A 17,821-nucleotide genomic window follows, 5' to 3' on the forward strand; every position below is an offset into this window, starting at 1 on the left:
TATTAGGCAATGCAGAGGTTGACTGTGTGCAATCTGAAACTGATCTAGAGAATGTATCTGAGTATTAAAAAGAATGATTATCTAGCAGACAAGTGAAGAGATTCACATAGTCAGTGCAATTTGCTATTCAGTAGAGCTAGAAATATAGTTATTGCTGCCATTTGGTGCTTCCCAAATCTTTTGAATGATGACATACACTGAAATAAATTATTTGCTGGGGTTGTGGCATTAATGTCTGTTTAAGTATACAAACAGATTGGTTCCATTCTCTTCCTTTTCTCCTAAAGTAGATAGAAATGATAAGGAAAATAAGTTAGTCCTTCTAAAAGTATATCTTGATTTCTTTTTAATTTAATGAAGGCTTCCACTATTAAATATTTGAGCCAGTTATTAAACTCTGTGAAAAGATCATACTATTAGAAAGTTCAAAGTGAAATTCAACCTTAACAGAGCTAGCGGCCTAACTAGTCTGCCTGCCTAAAATAATTTGTTTCATACAAAATTGGCCACTATGGATGAAACTCTCAAAAAAATATCTTTTGTGGTCTAAAAATTGCTCTCATATAAAAATTAACTTTTATTTGCATGCTTTGGGGGAAAAAGTGGAAAGCGGTAGAAATGCAATTCTCCATTTATCAATATTCTGAAAAATATTCCCCAACTCTCTTGAGCTACGGCTGTTTAAAATAACATTTTTCATATTCCATTTTAGATGGTGTGGTTATAAAAAGTGAATCCGTTTTGAAGTTATTTACAACTCTGATTTTTTTTTTTATGTGATCCAACAATTTTATTCTGTGTACAAAATATAGATGCTAATACCCTCCATCTTTGTTCAGGCTCCTTTTATCCTTGCTGCTTTTATTCTTTTAATTAAAAGATTTTTTTAATGTTTATTTATTTTGAGAGAGAGAGAGAGAGAGAGAATACAAGCAGGGGAGACAGAGACACACACAGAATCTGAAGCAGGTTACAGGCTCTGAGCTGTCAGCGCAGAGCCCAGTGTGGTTCTCGAACTCACGAGAGGTGAGATCATGACCTGAGCCAAAGTCCAACACTCAACTGACTGAGCCACCCAGGCACCCCATCCTTGCTGGTTTTTTAAAAAATTAACTTCTTTTATAATAAGAAATTAACAAAGTATTTAGAATGAGCCACTATCCAAAAGGTTTATAAAGTCAAACTTTATGTTCCATTATTTCTTATTAATAAACATTTCACTGTATTATTCCTTAATTGCTCCATATCTATCTACAAATTTTTTAGGCAAGTGACATAGCAATAGTTGTGTGGCTGGAGACTGTGCTCGAATGAAATATTAAAGGAAAATAAGTGGAAGAGAAAGTATCATAAAATCTCAAGACAATAGAGTCTCAGTCCTGTACCACTATTTATTTTCCCTGATTCAGGTGATCTGAATTACTATTAACATAAAGTGAACAAATCAGTCTAAATATGGTATCTTTAGAAGCAACCCATTACCCTTAAAATTAAGAAGAGAATCGGGAAAATTCCATGAAATTCCAGTTTGTTTCTAAACATTTAACTCACACCAGGACATTGCATGTCAATAATCTCACACCAGATTAAAAACAAATCAAAAGCAAGTAAAAACAGCATGGGACACAAAGGTCCAAAAGTAAGTTGATTTATAGACACAGAAATGGAAATTTTAGTGATTGACAGCTGCACTGTTTTCCTAGCTGAATCATATACATATATATGAATATGTACAGAATGTGTGTGTGTGTGTGTGTGAGAGAGAGAGAGAGAGAGACAGAGAGAGAGAGAGGCAGAGAGAGAGAGAGGCAGAGAGACAGAGACAGACAGACAAAACCTATTATTTTTCTTGGGTAATAAATATATTTTTCTTAAAGCCATACTAGATAATTGTCATGCAGCTATAAAGACATGGCTATGACTCTTTGCTTTCCATCAATGCCTGCTACTTTAATAAGAAAATGCTAAATTATTTAAGGCATTAAATTCTATAACAATATGAATTTGAGTTGTACATTCAATCAATAGGCCATAGTATTACAGTGTATCTCCCAGAACAAGACAGTTCAGTGTTGTGTCAGTGTACCCACTATTTGGGACATTAACCGAAAAAAACAAAAACAAGAACTAACTAACATGGCTAGCTCTAAAACATACTTTCAACTTATCAGGAATAAGTTTTGTTCTTCTTGACTTTTTCAGGATCAGACAGTTGAATGCCTTCTGGTGAGTCAACTTCTAATTTTTCTTTGGCTGCCTTAATGTGTTAATATCAAGTATAAATATTGTATATTTATATCAAGTATAAATATTGTATATTTATTGTATATTTATAAAGTATTAATTCCTTTTATAAGGGACTTAATAATGAGGATATTTATGAACTGTTATCTCAGAGAGATTTAAACAACCCTTCCCTCGGCAATTTAAAATTCATTTAGTATTTTTTTCTTTTGAATTGCCAAGCCTCGTTTGAAGATGACTTTCAAGAACAGATTGAGTCACAACTTAAAGACAAAGACAGACGCATCCTAGTATAGAAAAGACGAGTAATTTCAAGTCCTGGAAAGGATGTGGGAAGATCCTTGGATATATGTAATAAAGTAGAAGTCCCACCTAGCAGGCATGGCTACCAGAATGAAAAGGAGACAATCATATCCAATTTATAGAATTTTTTGTGCGAGGGAAAAACTAAATAAATCATAACCTCTGCACCAAAGGAACTTAGAACCTAACAGTGAAGATTAGACTCTTAGAACTACCATGTGTCCATGCAGAGGAGAGGACTGTGGGTTTTGAAGACAGAAAGACTGGGCTTCACCTTTCCTAGCTCTGTGACATTCAGCTGCATGGTGACACAGTCTCATCATTTAAAACCTGGTGAAAAAACAGATCACAGAACTGATGGGAGGCTGAAATAAAAGAAGACATGCATGGGACATGATACTGTCCAGTCTGTAATTTCACACAGAAAATCCTCTTCCTCCCTATAAAAAGGAGATAATAGCACTTGCTATTATTATGAACAGTGCTATCTTCTCAAAAAGCTAAACCCCCCAAAGTCAGTTTTCATGGAATAATATATAAATTAAAATAATAAAACATAATTCTGTGCTGAACCAGGTATAGACTTCTTTTAGAAATCAAAGCTTTTAAGGAAAAAAAAAATGATGTTGTGGGAAAGAAGTTCAGAAATGGAAAAAAAATAACCCATTATTCATTGATATTTTTAGTTAACTAAGAAAGGACTCTGACTCTCAGGTTTTAGCGGCAAAAGCCCTCAGTTCAGCTCAAGAGAAAAGCAGTATTCCTTGGAATCATAGTTTAAAAGTCATTGGCTGCAAAGCCCAAATAAGAAATGTTTTGTACTTTAAAGCATAAAATCTTATACAATTGCATTATGTTTTTCCACACAGATAAATATTTGAGGCCTCATTATACATCAGGAGCTATACAAGGGCTGGCTGATATTAAGAAGAATAGTCAGGGTGCTTACTTAGGCTTTATTTTTAAAAAGAGGCTGTGAGGACAAAGAGCAATTTACACACAGTAGGTATCAGGGCAGTGTTCCGGTGGGGTCATGTGGAGATTACTGAACCCATACCCGTGGAACACGTACACTGTAGACTGGATCAAGCCCCACTTCGTTTAGGCAGAGGCACAAAAACTTACTGAAAGGCACAGAGAGGCAAAGAGACAGAAGTACCTGTCAAAGCAGAAGACTTCCTGGTTAAGTGTGTAGCTGCTGGTGACCCTGTCTTGCAGACAGGGTCTTGCACATCAGGAAAGTTAAAGTTCTTTCTGGGGCACCATCCACGCATATCCAGGGCTTTCCTTACACTCAAGCTGAACATACTCACACTCACTGTTCTTTCTTGTAAGAAGATGGCTAGGTTCTCCAGACCTTGAGGCAGCCGGCACTGAAGTCAGTTCCTGGATGTCTGTGAGTAATGGCACGATTCCCCCCACTCTCAAGCAATCACCATTTGACTGATGGTAAGACTAAGATTCAAAGAGGTACAGTTTCTTGTCCAATGTCCCCTTATAAATGTAAATAAAGGAGTCCGGAGAATGATCATCTAATCCAATTTGGGGAAAAGAGTGCTGAAAGTGGTAGCGACTAGTCAAAAGGATCAAATTGGTACATTAATGGATCATGCAAGCTATATAGGCCAAGACAAATTCAAGTTATCTCTAGAAGTTTCTATCTCTTTGTTATAATATTTCTCTCTCTCTCTCTCTCTCTCTCTCTCTCTCTCTCACACACACACACACACACACACACACATTCTGCATGGATTTGTTTTCTACATTTAGAGGATGTGTCTGGGATGGAATTGGTTTAAATGACAGAAAATATGTTATATATAAAATTCTGTTTTGGAGATTTTCAAAGACATCCCAGAAATATAGATAGTTATAGAGACTGAAACCAAAGTCCAGAAGAATCATCCATGTGATGCTTCAATCAGCAGAGGGAAGAAAAGAACACCCAAAAAACAAGGACTTTAAACATGAATCCCATATCAAACATCACAAAGGCATATGTTCTAAATTGTATGGTGTAGAAATTTATCTTAAAATGGTTAATGAGTCCCCTGAGCAAAACCAAAAGGCTAGCTTGTAAAATATTGGTGTGATTCATTGATACCTAGAGCTCTATGGGGTCCCAGTCCCAGTTAATGTGGCAACAAGGCATTCTTTAAGAAGTTGGTGGCCTCAGGGAATCTGGGTGGCTCATGTGGTTGAGCATCCAACTCCTGATTTAGGCTCAGGTCATATTCTTACAGTTTGTGGGATTGGGCCCCACGTAGGGCTCTGTGCTAAGCATGGACCCTATTTAAGATTCCCTCTCTCTCTCCATCTGCCCTTTCCCCCTCACATTCATGCACTCGTAAAAATGAATTGCAAATGGTTAAAAATCTTACAAACTTAGGTGAGCCTGGGTGGCTCAGTCAGTTAAGCATCCAACTTTGGCTCAGGTCGTGATCTCACAGTTCATGGGTTCGAGCTCCGAATCTTGGCTTTAGCCCACTGAGGGTTAGACAGATTTGTTTTTAATATAAGATGTCTTGAAATGCATGAGAAATAAGACAATAGATGTTCAGTTGGGCATTCATGAGGATGAGTATGAAGTTCATATTAGAAATCATTTTGGCTTCTAGAATAAGGGAGCAGAGATAAAGATGAGGTAAACAAAAGAGGAAGGATCAGGACAGGTGTATCAATGGCACCACATGTGAAACAAGGAGAAAAACAGAATTCTATGTTCTCATAGAGTCTTCAGAAGGATGGTTATCTAGAATGACAAGTGGTTAACAAAGCACAGAGGCAAATCCAGAGGGAAGGTCAGGAGGGAGAATGGAGAAAAGAAGAGGACTTTACATGATAAACTGTTTATGTCCATAGAAGGGGTTAAAACCTGGGATTTTTAGAATTTCAATTTCCCTTTGCTCTAAGGGATTACTTCTGTGCTACTGAATTATCAAATCACCAAAACAGACAGTTTAAAGAAAGAAAACATGCTATCTTGCCAATGCTGCTGAACACTGAGAATAACAAGATAAATATAAAGGGGAAAATGCTATCGAAATATACCTAAATTGGTAAATATTTCACTTTGATCATAAAAAGTAATTGAAATGGTTAAAATCTTATAAATTTAAAAAGTGATAAATAGGAAAAGACACATTTTCCCTGGTAATCAATATTAATAGTATATTAATAATATTAATAGTAGGTATATAAGCTGCATCTTGGCTTTATAGAGTACATTTCCTTAATAGAGTTTGTACTAGTCAGCACCTAGAAGAATGCCTTTCAATTATCCTGTACTTCAACACTCACTGAATGAATTTGACATTAAGTGAATCACTTTGACATTAAAATATGGATATGTTCTCCTGAGATACAGTGAAGAGAAATGGGGGTTCAGGGGATCTGCCTTCGAGAGGTGGCCCTGGAGTGGCGTAACTTCCCAGGAAGCTTTTCTACTCCAGAGTCCAACCTCTCTCCTCATCAGCTAAGTCAGCATGTTGGATCAGCTACACCAAAATCCTGTTCCAGATCTACAAAGAGATAGGTCTATGATTTATATAGCCAATTAGAAAATCGAAGTCCAGAGAAATTAAGTTCCTAAGTCGCTTGGACTTGATTTCTACTCCAGTTTTATTCACTTGACACTTTTCCATTCTGGGGTCACATTCTCTATGTGAGTAGATGTGTGAAAATAAGGGAGATGACAGCTCTTCCATGCAGGGGGCATTCCTTTCAACTAAAGAGATCAGCAGAAAGAAAGATTTGAATAGAGAGATACAGGTAAAAAAAAAAAAAAAAGGTGGTAGGAAGGAGGGGTGAGAGGGCAAAAATTAAGCTACTACAGTCACATGGGCATGTCTGGAAAGACACTTGACCCCCTAGCCAAAGCACACCAGCACCCCTTCCAGATACATGATATGTCTTGTGGATGACTAAACTGCCTTGTCAGTATTTTCTTCCGATTAATCCTGTCAATACTTCAATAAAAAACAGATGAGAGTAGTACATCACTTGTAAAGGAGACAACTAGATTTTCTTTTCTGTAAGGATGTTATGGGTGTTAGATAATAAAGCCTTTCAAGCAATACCTACCAAACTCCACTGTACTGAAATCTGGAGACCCATTAAAAAAAAGCCTGGTAATGCTATCAATAGGGGCACCATTTATGGCAAAGGACCAAGAAGAGACTACTTTCACTACAGGGGTGCTTGACCAGGTTTGGATTGTGATGAATGACGCAGCTGTGACATGCTTTCAGACACCATGATGGAAAAACCACATGAGAGAAACCAAGTCCAATTCTAGCAGAATTGTAGCTGTCCAAATATTGTAGTCTTAAATGTCACCCCTTTAGGAAAGTAACTCCCAGTATTGCTATAAAAGGGGCAGAGAAGTTCAAGTTGACTAACAGTATCATTTTTCTTTCATTGTGGATTGCAAAAGCCATGCCCGTTCTAAACACAGAACAAATGCAAGTAATTCACAGAATAGTCCCCAGCTACACAACAGATATGAATGGGCACATACATGATACAATATCTTTTAGTATTTGTAAAACTGCTTAAATTGGAGTACTAGTGGTATAAAAACAAGTGAGGGGGCTTTAAACTGACCTTTATTGGAAATTCTACTCTTCTCTGAAGATGGTTATGCCTTTCACTCAAAGTATATTATTGTTATATTCCTGAGGATACATGTTTTTTTCTTATATTAAATTTTCCGCATTTTAGCCAGTTGATACATATAAATTTATAATGTTTTATATTGTGTAAAGTACTTCATTGTATCAATGTACTCATACTGTTTAAAATCAGTTAATGCCATGTATGAGACATGCACTAGGTCCCAAGTGTTATATTAAGAACAGTGGCAAGCAATAAAGGGATGGGACAAAACTCACTGTATGTGTTTTCCCGATGTGTTTGGAAGAAATATGGAAGTGGCCATTTTAGGTTAGAGTAAAATTTAAAATATCAAGAAAAGAAGAAAGAAAAAAATGGCAAGCTACAGAGGAGATCAAGCACAAGCAAAGATCCTGATTTTTGAAAGGTATACACTAAAAAAGCAACAAAACATTAGCAAACACAAGTAAATATACCTAGATTAATAAACCCAACTAAAAGCTCCCAAATATTAGAGGTAGAAGGAAGAAATGTGACCTATGAACATCAACCTCCAATTTTCTGTTCTGGTACTCAGGGACCTCATGGTTTCCCCTAGTCTACTCCTCTGACTACATCTTGTACTGCATTCTTTGCCATGAAGTGTATGCCAAACAGGACCATGGGCCATTGCCTAAAAACGCCCTGCAAATTCAGTGTTCATGCTGATTCTACCCTCTATATTATTATTCTCTAACACTGTAATCAGTTGTAATCTTGTCCAGTCTTTAAGTCACGAACAACCTCTATTTCTTTGGCATATCAGATACAGATTTGCTGTGGAGCTAATAAAGTATAACTTTGGGGTCCTGAACAAGATCACGGGAGGAGCCTAAGCAACATGATCACAAGATTATAGCATTTTGTGAACTTCACATAAGTAAAATGGTTTAATTGCACTAGGTTAATTCTACCTCTTCAACTCTAAAGACTCCTCCTGTTGGGCAAACCTAGCATCGCAAAAGGCATTTCTGAGATCCAGTTAAGAGGAATATCAGTTGGAGATATATTTTGTTTGAATACAATGGGCTATAGGTGTATGGTTCACAGACAACACTGTGTATAGTTATTAGCAGACCACCTGGTGAGCATCATAGGTAGAATCCTGTCACTCACTGTGTTGGGTCAGCCAGCGTTGTGACACAAAAGTAGAGGGCCATGTGGCATACAGAAATAACTGTTCTTTTTGTACCCACATCAGAAGGGTATGGGTACTGGAAGATAAACAAGATTTGAAATGCACAAAACTAGAGGTCAGTCTACAGAAAATTCTTCTATTCATTTGATGTATAAAATTGCATACAATTCAGTATCCAGTATTTGGGTAATTCGGCTCTCATGGATACCCTGACAAATGGGAAGTTCTCTCTCATATGGGAAATGCAGCATAGAATTAAAATTCCAATGCTAGTCAGATGCAAATCTGTAATGGTTTCATAGATTACAAGAATGTATGTGCAAAGCCCGCGTTTACACATCCCAAATCTTACTTAACCAGCATTTTAAATAACCATGCAACAGCAAAGACTGAGCCACTCATTTATTCAGGTACAAATAATATTACATATGAGGAGGTTATTGAAGAACATGCCGCCAAGAAGTGTAAGGAAAAGAGTTAATTGACAGTTATATTCAGGCATTAATTAATATGTAATCAATCACCATATCATTTTTTTCATATTTTCTGACATCTCCAGTATATTAATTTATAAATTTTTGTGATTTTTAATCATTAATAGATATTTTTGTGTTCTTAATTAAAAATGTATGCTCCTTTCTTAAATAGCAATACCTCAGATTTTGTACACTGAGAACCCTGCAAAATGTAGATCTGCCCTGTACTTTCTTAGGGTATGTCACATCCCACTTTATCTTATGTGTAGAGTTGTATCCCCTTTATTTACGACTTTACCATTTACTGAATGCCTAAAATATACTACACAGTGTTCTAGGCACTCTGGACATTATCAGCACACAACACACAAAGGTCTTGATTTTGTAGAGTCTGTAGACAGCTGGAGGAAGACAGATACTAAACAAGTACACAAATAAGTATGTGCATTTAAGATAGGGATAAAGCAAGTGTTTAAGTAAGAACGAGTGAAAGCGATGGGGAGGGAGTAGGCTGGGAGAACATTATACTGTGAGCTCTTTAATAGCAAGCAACTCACCTTAGTCAATCACTTAGGACCCCTACAAGAGTGGGTAATTGACAGACGCATGTTGAATTGAACTAAGCAGAGCTAGAGGAACAAAGATCAAACTCAAAATTCAGATATCTTTGGAATCTGAAGTGTTCCAGACAAGGGAATTGTGTGTTTGTGGGTGTGGGGGAGGGGTCTATGCCCATAATTTGTAAATAAATTGCTACTGTCAGGTTTGTTTCTCTTTCTTTAACACTTTTTTCTTCATCATCAACATTTATTTTAAAACAAACACTAGTCACACTAAGGCAGCATATGTTATCACCCTTGCAACTTAATGATAAATGAGCATAAAAGTGACATCAACACCAGTGTTAAATAACCACAGTAGAAGCTTTGAAATATTGACTACGATCTTGTCAATTACTGTGGTTTATGAAGGAATCCATCGCCCAGTCATCTGATCTTTTAGTTTTCCATAGTTTACAATCTTATATCCTAGATATTTATGGGATTAATCAATATTCAAAAGAATTATTATAGAAGGATAATAGTTGAGTTTACTTGAACAGATTCTTTGGAGGAGTTTAAAAATTTTTTTAAGTTTATTTATTTTGAAAGACAGAGCAAGTAAGGGAGAAGCAGAGAGGGGGACAGAGGATCTGAAGCAGGCTCTGTGCTGATAGAAGAGAGCCTAATTTGGGGCTGAAACTCATGAACCATGACATCGTGACCTGAGCTGAATTCAGACACTTAACCAACTGACACCCAGACCCCCCTTTTGGAGGAGCTTTTAAATAGAATTTTGAAGTGCATAAGATGCACAAATTGATAAATTGGTATAAAATGATTAAGATGCTTAGACTAGGGAGATGGACACATGGTTTTAGAGACTAAAGATGGATACCCATGCATGGGTACTGGTAAGATTTGTTCAGCCATGAAATGGGCATGAACCAAACAACTGGATGAATGAGTGGTTGAGGAGCAAAGGAATCGGTTTAGAAAAATATCACTAGAAGGCCTTAAAATGAGAGACTTTTAATTTACCCTAATTCAAACAGCAGTGAGTCTTCCAAGAAGGGACAATCCAAAGCACAGTTTTCAAATATTGAGAAATAGGTTTAAATACATTTTTGAAAGACATTTGGAGATTAATATATGAAAAATGTTTACTAAAAGAATAAGTGAAGATATCTTAATGCTGTTTTTTTTTTTGTTTTGTTTTTAGTAAATTTCCTTATAAAAACTAGAAAGTGAATCTTAATATGTAACCAGTGGAGTGGAGTAGTTTGGACTTGGAGGGATTATTTGATTCAGCATGAAACACATTTGGGATGGTTCATTAGGGCAGTGATGTTGGTCTATACCAAGTGTTTATGGAACTTTTCTTTTGTCCTAAATTTTAGGCCACAGCTCCCACTGAGTTAATCTGAAAGACTACTTCACTGGCTCTTTGCAAGATGAGAAAGGGAGAATCAGCAATGCCTTTAGGCCATTCAGCTGCAGTTGCAAACAATTACTGGCAACATCAAAGTACTAAATTCAAATCACCAAGTCCTTCATGATAGATGAGAAACATCCACAAGTCAATTTAAGGCATCCTGGGCACAAATCTATATGATTTATCAGCTGCATTTGAAACCTTTGATCATTACATTTTATTGGATCGATCAAAGTCCCTGGCAGGACTGGAAGATGTGGTGCATTTTGGAGCCACCATTATCTCTTAGGAACACTCAAACGATGGTTTTATGCCAATGCCTGTGTGCCCCAAATGTCTTTCGTGAGGCAGCAGAGGAACCTGATGCCTTCAGGCCCTTACTTCTGACGTGGAAGGTATAGTTTCTATTTAACGGCACTTAATTTCTAAACAAGAGTCAATCAACTGAAGTTCAATCCAGAAAACACAGAAACCAGGCTTTCCTGACAAGGAACATGTCTAATGAAAGTGCCAGAGGAAAATCTGACGGTCCTGTCCTGCATGGAGACTTTTCCAACATTTATAGCTGGTGCTTGATACCTCATTTGCTGACCCATAGCTTACTCCTGGAGCCTAGAGGTCACCTCTGATCTCAAGCACCTTTTACTTCATGCCTCCCGTAGTCAGGGGTCATATTATCTCCATGATGTGGAAATGGCCCCCGCTGCCCATGCCTCTGTGACCTCGTGTTAGATAACTGCAATCTAAGCCACTTGGAAGTACCCTGAAAGACCACCCAGGTGCTTCCTATGGCTGTTGTCTTGCTATTAAACAGGTCCATTACACAAGCTGGAGCACATTACACCACCAGACTAATTCACCCGCCGGCATAGCAAGGCAATGATCCACGGATCATTATTGACTTTTCTGCGTAACTCCTGGCATCAAATTCGATGTGCATCAAAATCCAAAGGCCACAGGTACAAAACTAGATTGTGTTTCTTTGAGTCTTCAGAAGAGACAAACCGCTCTTACTAAGAGCATTAAAGCTCTAACTTTCAAAGGAAAGTTTTAGACACAAAGAGGCTGCTAATGCTAAGTACGAAGGATATAGAGTTTGGTTTGAATTTAAAATAATTTCCACATAAAGATTTTTGAGAGTGAGAGGAATGACTGGATTTCAATCAATTTAAATAAAATAGGCTTAAGATTAGAAATCCATGACTATTTTAAGGGACTGAAAAAAGTAAGTTTATAGCACTATTTTTCCCACAAGTCCTGGGAATAAACCATATTATACCAGGACATGAGATGTCTATTAACTTGATAGTGATACCTGTTTCATGTGGTTTATGCCACTTACTTGTGAGTGCTGCATTATACCGTTAGTACTTCCTATAGCCAAATCTCACGAAATAGGCAATTTTGATAAGAAGTGACAAAATAGCAAATTAAAGCAAAATCTACAAAAATGAGAGGGAAGTTGATACTACAATTTGACAACATAATCATACCACCTATGAAAAAAGCATTAAGTTACAGATGCTGATAAGAAGCCAGTATCTAAATCAGCCTGTATTTGAACTTGTCAAATGGTTCCTGAGACAAGCTTTCTTTGATTTGAGATGAGGGATCATAATCTCATCTTCAGGTCCTCCTAGGGCAAGCAAACCTATACACAGTGCTGTTTTCAAAAGAGCCTGACACAGAAAAGAAGTAATTGTCCTTATACGCTATCCATGAACATTTGGATACTATCAGAACCTTCTTTGTACAAGGATTGTCTAGATTATCTCACACTATGGTATCCATCTAGATTGGAAAATACACAGACATGTGTGCCCACACAGAGTGGCTTTCACAGAGGAAGTATCTGGGTCTCAAAATGAAATAGGGTGAATGCTCAGGTATGCCAGGGACATTGCTAGAACATTTAATTTGGTCCCTCCATGTACACAGTTGCATGGGATGTGTGATGAGTATCTTTCTAGTTTGTGACAATCTTTGGTTATGTTCTTGAAGTCTACCCAACATTTTTACAAAAGGCTTGTGATACTCTTTGTCCATAGCCCCTGGTCATTTTCAAGAGTAGCTTCTAAAGGATCTTCAAAGAGAAATACAGCAATTTCAAACTAGACTTACAGGCCACAAAAACATTATGTGGAAAATGTTGGATTCTTAATAAAGCATAACATTTATGGAAGGGGTGAGGGGCTACACCCTCCCTCTGCATGTTTAGGAGCAGCGAAATCGTATGACCAAAGTCAGGCATACTAGATGGCAGGGATCTGTGGCCATGAAATAATTTGCCACAGCTTCTATTCCTATAGAGTAATTTTATAAGTCCTTATGTTTAGAATACAGATTTCATAAACCCTTATGTTTAGAATAGATTTCGTTTCCTATCTAAAACAAACATATGGTATCAAACAGTCTTTTAATGCTCAGATTTAAATTAGTTTTAAAGAGATAAAAAGACTGAAATAGTTCTATTTGAACACGTTAACGACAGCAATATTTATATAAACATATTGGCAGAGGAAATGTTAAGTTCCTTATATCTCAGAGGGCCCACGGTTTCATTTTAGAAGCAACACATTTACCTAAACCATTCATAATACGGTATACAGATATGGTGGACAGAATGGCTAGGAGACCTACTTCCGACAACCTCTCTGCATTCAGAGCTTGAATTCTAACTTATGAAGGTGCCCGTCGTAGCCAACCGAAGTGTTTGTCAGTGACTGCTTGCTTTACTTGGTCATTCCTAGTTTTGTGCAAATATTCCATGAATGGTCAGAGTGTACTCAGGCATCCTGGGCTTCAGGTAGAGACCATGCCGCTTTCTCTGAAGTTTACCTCCAGAGAATCTCTTGATCTTTGAAAGCATGATTTTCTCACTCTGTGGGTTGCAACCCACTTATGAGTCTTGAAATCCACTTACGGGGTCATGATCAGCATTCTGTACCATGGGTGGTATAGAAAACGGTACAGAAAATATCAGTGTGTGTTACACGTAGTAACAATACACTTTGTTTTATAGAATAGCTATAAACTTATGTGTGTGCCAGTTGCAATGTAAAATGCATTTTCCTTACTTTTGAGTCATGATCGAAAAAGTGCTTGAAGGAAAGAAAAAAGAGCTCTAAATTTGCCTTAGAGGATGTGAAACAGCAGGTTTGAACCCCAGAGAAGTTTCCGAGGGATTACAAACTCCTTAAGGAAACATTTCTGGCCCAGGAGTGAGCCTCATGTTCTAGTTCCAGAGCCCTTCTGTTTTTGGACTTTTATGTCCTACTTAGTATTTATTTTGCTTAGACATTTACTGGAAGCTTGCTAACTTAGGAACTGTGCTACATCTGGGGAAAAAAAGATAAATATGTTATAGTCCTTGACCCCAATGGCCTCTGAAGAGACTGACTTAGACACACTGATGGGTAAGACAAGGTCACCAAAGATAGCCAAGCAGTCCCTGCAAAGCACGGTGGGAGCCAGAGGGGGAACCGTAATTGGAACTGGTGGAGAGGACTTCACAGGAGACCTGACACCCCAGTAGGCAATCACCTGCTCATCCACCCACCCGCCCACCTCCCATTATGTCCCAGGCCCCTGGGTGGCAGCCTTTGCCCTGGCTGATCCCTCTGTTCAGAATGCTTTTCCACCCTTTCTTCTCCTCTCGGAGTAGTTCTCTCATGGTTACTAAATACTCCTTCACACTGTTGTCTTCATTACTAACAGAAATGATCTGTGCATCTGTTTACATGTATCATTTCAGACTCATCCAGAAAGGAAGCTTCTTCAGAACAGGGATCCTATGTATCTTCTTACTGCTATATGCCAAGACCCTGGCAACTGTGGGCACTGTAGAGATGTTTGTTCAATTAAAGAAGGAACTGAGAGAGTTAGGAGAGGTATAAGTTGAACAATCATGCAGGGACACTAGTGGGTCTGAGCCAGCATACACAGAATTGAAAGACCCATCAGCAAATAGTTAGGCTGCNCTGCTGATATAAAGCTGTGTTTGTTTTCCCAAGGAAGAAGCGTGCAGTGTTACTAAGCACCTAAATGGTTAAGTCCATGAATGCATCCTTTAAAGGGGGAAAATCTAAAACCATCACCTACATTTAAGTCAAGTTTCAGAAAACCAGATCACTGTATGGAACGTCCTTTGGTGCATTTTTCCTGGCTGCGGTATAGCACAGGCATCTAGGTAGGGTCTAGGAAGAGGGTCAGGCTCATTTTAATAACAGCACAAAAAAAAAAAGAAAGAAAAATACTGCTGCTGAAAGTAAATAAATACACGAAAATAGAAAGAAAGCTTATGATTTGGGGAAGGTGTAGGCACCAAGAAAGATGCAAACCCAGGGACCACAGCTAACAGAGACACACCGTCAGCTTTCTCTTTCTCCCACTTCCTATGCTGGAAGGCCAAAGGTAGGGACCCATCTAAGCAGCGTTGATGCCGTGTACAATTATTATTTTAATCAACATTGTGCTGTGTTAATGAGTGCCAACCATGTGCCAGATGGTGTTGAAAACAAAGCCTTCTCTGCAATCCCGCCCACTGGGATCACCACCTCTCCTCTCTGTGAAAGCGATCACAAATGTGGTAATGAGCTAACTCCAATGCAACCGAACTTCTAATCCCCCCGACACTTTCTGATTGGGCATTGCACCAAGATTTGGCATAGAAAAGGCACCTGGAGTGCTGTCGGATGATCTCTTCAGGGATAATGGACCAGGGAACTGAGCCTGTAATGATTTCATATCAGTTTGTTCAAGTTCAGTTGCTATTAATTGGGTTCAAGTTCAGCTCCAGTTCACACAATCTAAATAAATAGCTGCTGAAACCAGCTTAGTGCCTGGCGCAGTATGTATCTTTGTAACTAACAAGAAGCAAGCAAAAGAGAAAGATGTAGAGGGACATCTTGCATAGATATTGTCTGGTGTAAACAGTCTGCCTAGTGGATGTGTGAAGTAAGGGGGTGGGGGGCCCAACAGTGTTCTGGCTTGTTACAGTTGTGCATGCTTGTATTGCTTAACAAATGATAATATTCTGAAGAATTGAGCCTGAAAACAGTTTTAAACACAGTAAAACTTGCACACAATTCCTGAGAACAGCTGTAGGCAAAATGCTGGCTTGAAGTTAACATGGTCTAGAATCTGGACTTTTTCTGTACTTTCCATCTACCTCGGCAATTCTAAGGCATTAAGTCTATTGTTATTTAAGTAAAATCTGAAAAAGAAATGGTTTAGACAAATTCATTGTTAAATAAGAGAAAAGGAGCAATATCACAGGAAAAAATCCATTTAAAAATAGGGCTTTGCATATTTTATGAAAAAAATCAATCCCAAATCTATTTTGTTCTAGCCCATTAAGATTCACTCTAAGTTGGTTTCACTAGAATGAAATTTAAAATACATTTCTAAAGATCATTTGGAGGAAGTTTTGAATGGAGGCATTTTCTAATTCAATGTTAGCTGGCAAATTCTGATCTCTGGTAGAATTCAGTCATAAATAGTATGTTTAAATGCAGACTGGTTGGAGAAGATACTAGCATGGTTATTTAATAAAGTAATAAAATTATATATTGAAGGCAATATGAACACGTAATATATCAATATGAACACGGATATAGAATACATATGTATTTTTATGACACAGTAATATACCTTTTAAAATAGTACTAGTTAAAAAAATTAACATTTATTTATTTTTTGAGAGACAGAGAGAGACAGAACATGAGCAGGAGAGGGGCAGAGAGAGAGGGAGTCATAGATTCCAAAGCAGGCTCCAGGCTCTGAGCTGTCAGCACAGAGCCTGATGCAAGGCTCGAGCTCACAACCCACAAGATCATGACCTGAGCCGAGGTCAGATGCTTAACCGACCGAGCCACCCAGGCGCCCCAAAAGTAGAACTTGTTTAAATAAACTGAATATAATCATTAGATTTGTATTATCTTTGTATTGTTTAAATCTGAATAATTAAATAAGAAAGTTATTACTTATAAAATTATGGAAATGAGGATAATATAAATGAAGGATTGAATTTATTTGAAAAAGATAACTTCTGATATTTTGGATCTTCTTTTTTGTTGTTGTATTTTTTCTAAGTAAAAGCCAAAGGTGTTTAATCATGTGGGAAAAATGTGGTACCTAACCACACACCTGAACTATAGTAAAGTATAAGAAAGACATGTGGTGTGGAATAAAAAGGACCCAGATTCTCCATTTCTACCATTTACTTCATGTAGGAATAGGTCAAGTTTCTTCACTTCCTTGAGTCTGTTTCCTCATAACTAAAGCAAGAATTAAAAAGAAAGGCACAGGGTCATTTAAAAGAGTGAATGTGAATGAATAACATGTCTCGCAAAATGCCTACAACATAATAGGTGTTCAATAAACAGTGTCCCCTCCTTGCCACGCAGGAATCCTATGCATTCTGGTTCCACTTTTTAGTCAGTCTTTCTAAAGTTACTACCTCCAGTGGCAATCTGAGCAGCTGTTGAGAAGTTAACTCTAAAATGTGAGTGGTAATAATTTGTGGCCCCAATGCGTCCTCAGTATCAGGAAAATCCACGACACATAATTTGCTTACCATGTACCATAAATGTTATTGTTTTATAACAAAGTCTAGATAATTATTTTATCCTATGTTCTAGCTACTCAATCTGTTCTTGAATCCTCAGGAGAGTTTTAACATTTGGATTCTGCAATTTCTAGTTGCAGACCTATCTATATAGGTTCGTGAAATTATTCACATATGCTTTATTTACTATATTAGAGACCTGCTGTCTTGAGGCAGTCCTTAGGTAACTGTGCTGTTACTGCTCTCCTGCCACCCATCACCTCTCTCTGAACTCTGTCACCCTTTCTGCTGAGGTGCTCTGAGGAGAGGTCACTTAGGGGGTCCCTTCCTGGTCAGATTTCCAGTTCAAGTAGTCATGGTCTCTGAAGGGAAGGCCTCTAGTGGGACCTCACTTCAGGCTGACAAGTCCCATATGGTTCCTATTAGCCTGCCTGTGTTAACCTTTGCCTTGTTTGCTTGACTTTG

At 37.8% G+C, this 17,821-nt stretch overlaps 1 protein-coding gene across 4 annotated transcripts in view; it reads right to left on the minus strand.

The window, feature by feature from the left end:
- PARD3B (par-3 family cell polarity regulator beta) overlaps positions 1 to 17,821 on the minus strand; it is a 997,354-nt gene that overhangs the window by 524,308 nt on the left and 455,225 nt on the right. The window lies entirely within an intron of this gene.

Source organism: Crocuta crocuta, unplaced genomic scaffold, assembly GCF_008692635.1.
Source record: "Crocuta crocuta isolate KB4526 unplaced genomic scaffold, BGI_CrCroc_1.0 scaffold478, whole genome shotgun sequence".
Classification (NCBI taxonomy): Eukaryota; Metazoa; Chordata; class Mammalia; order Carnivora; family Hyaenidae; genus Crocuta; species Crocuta crocuta.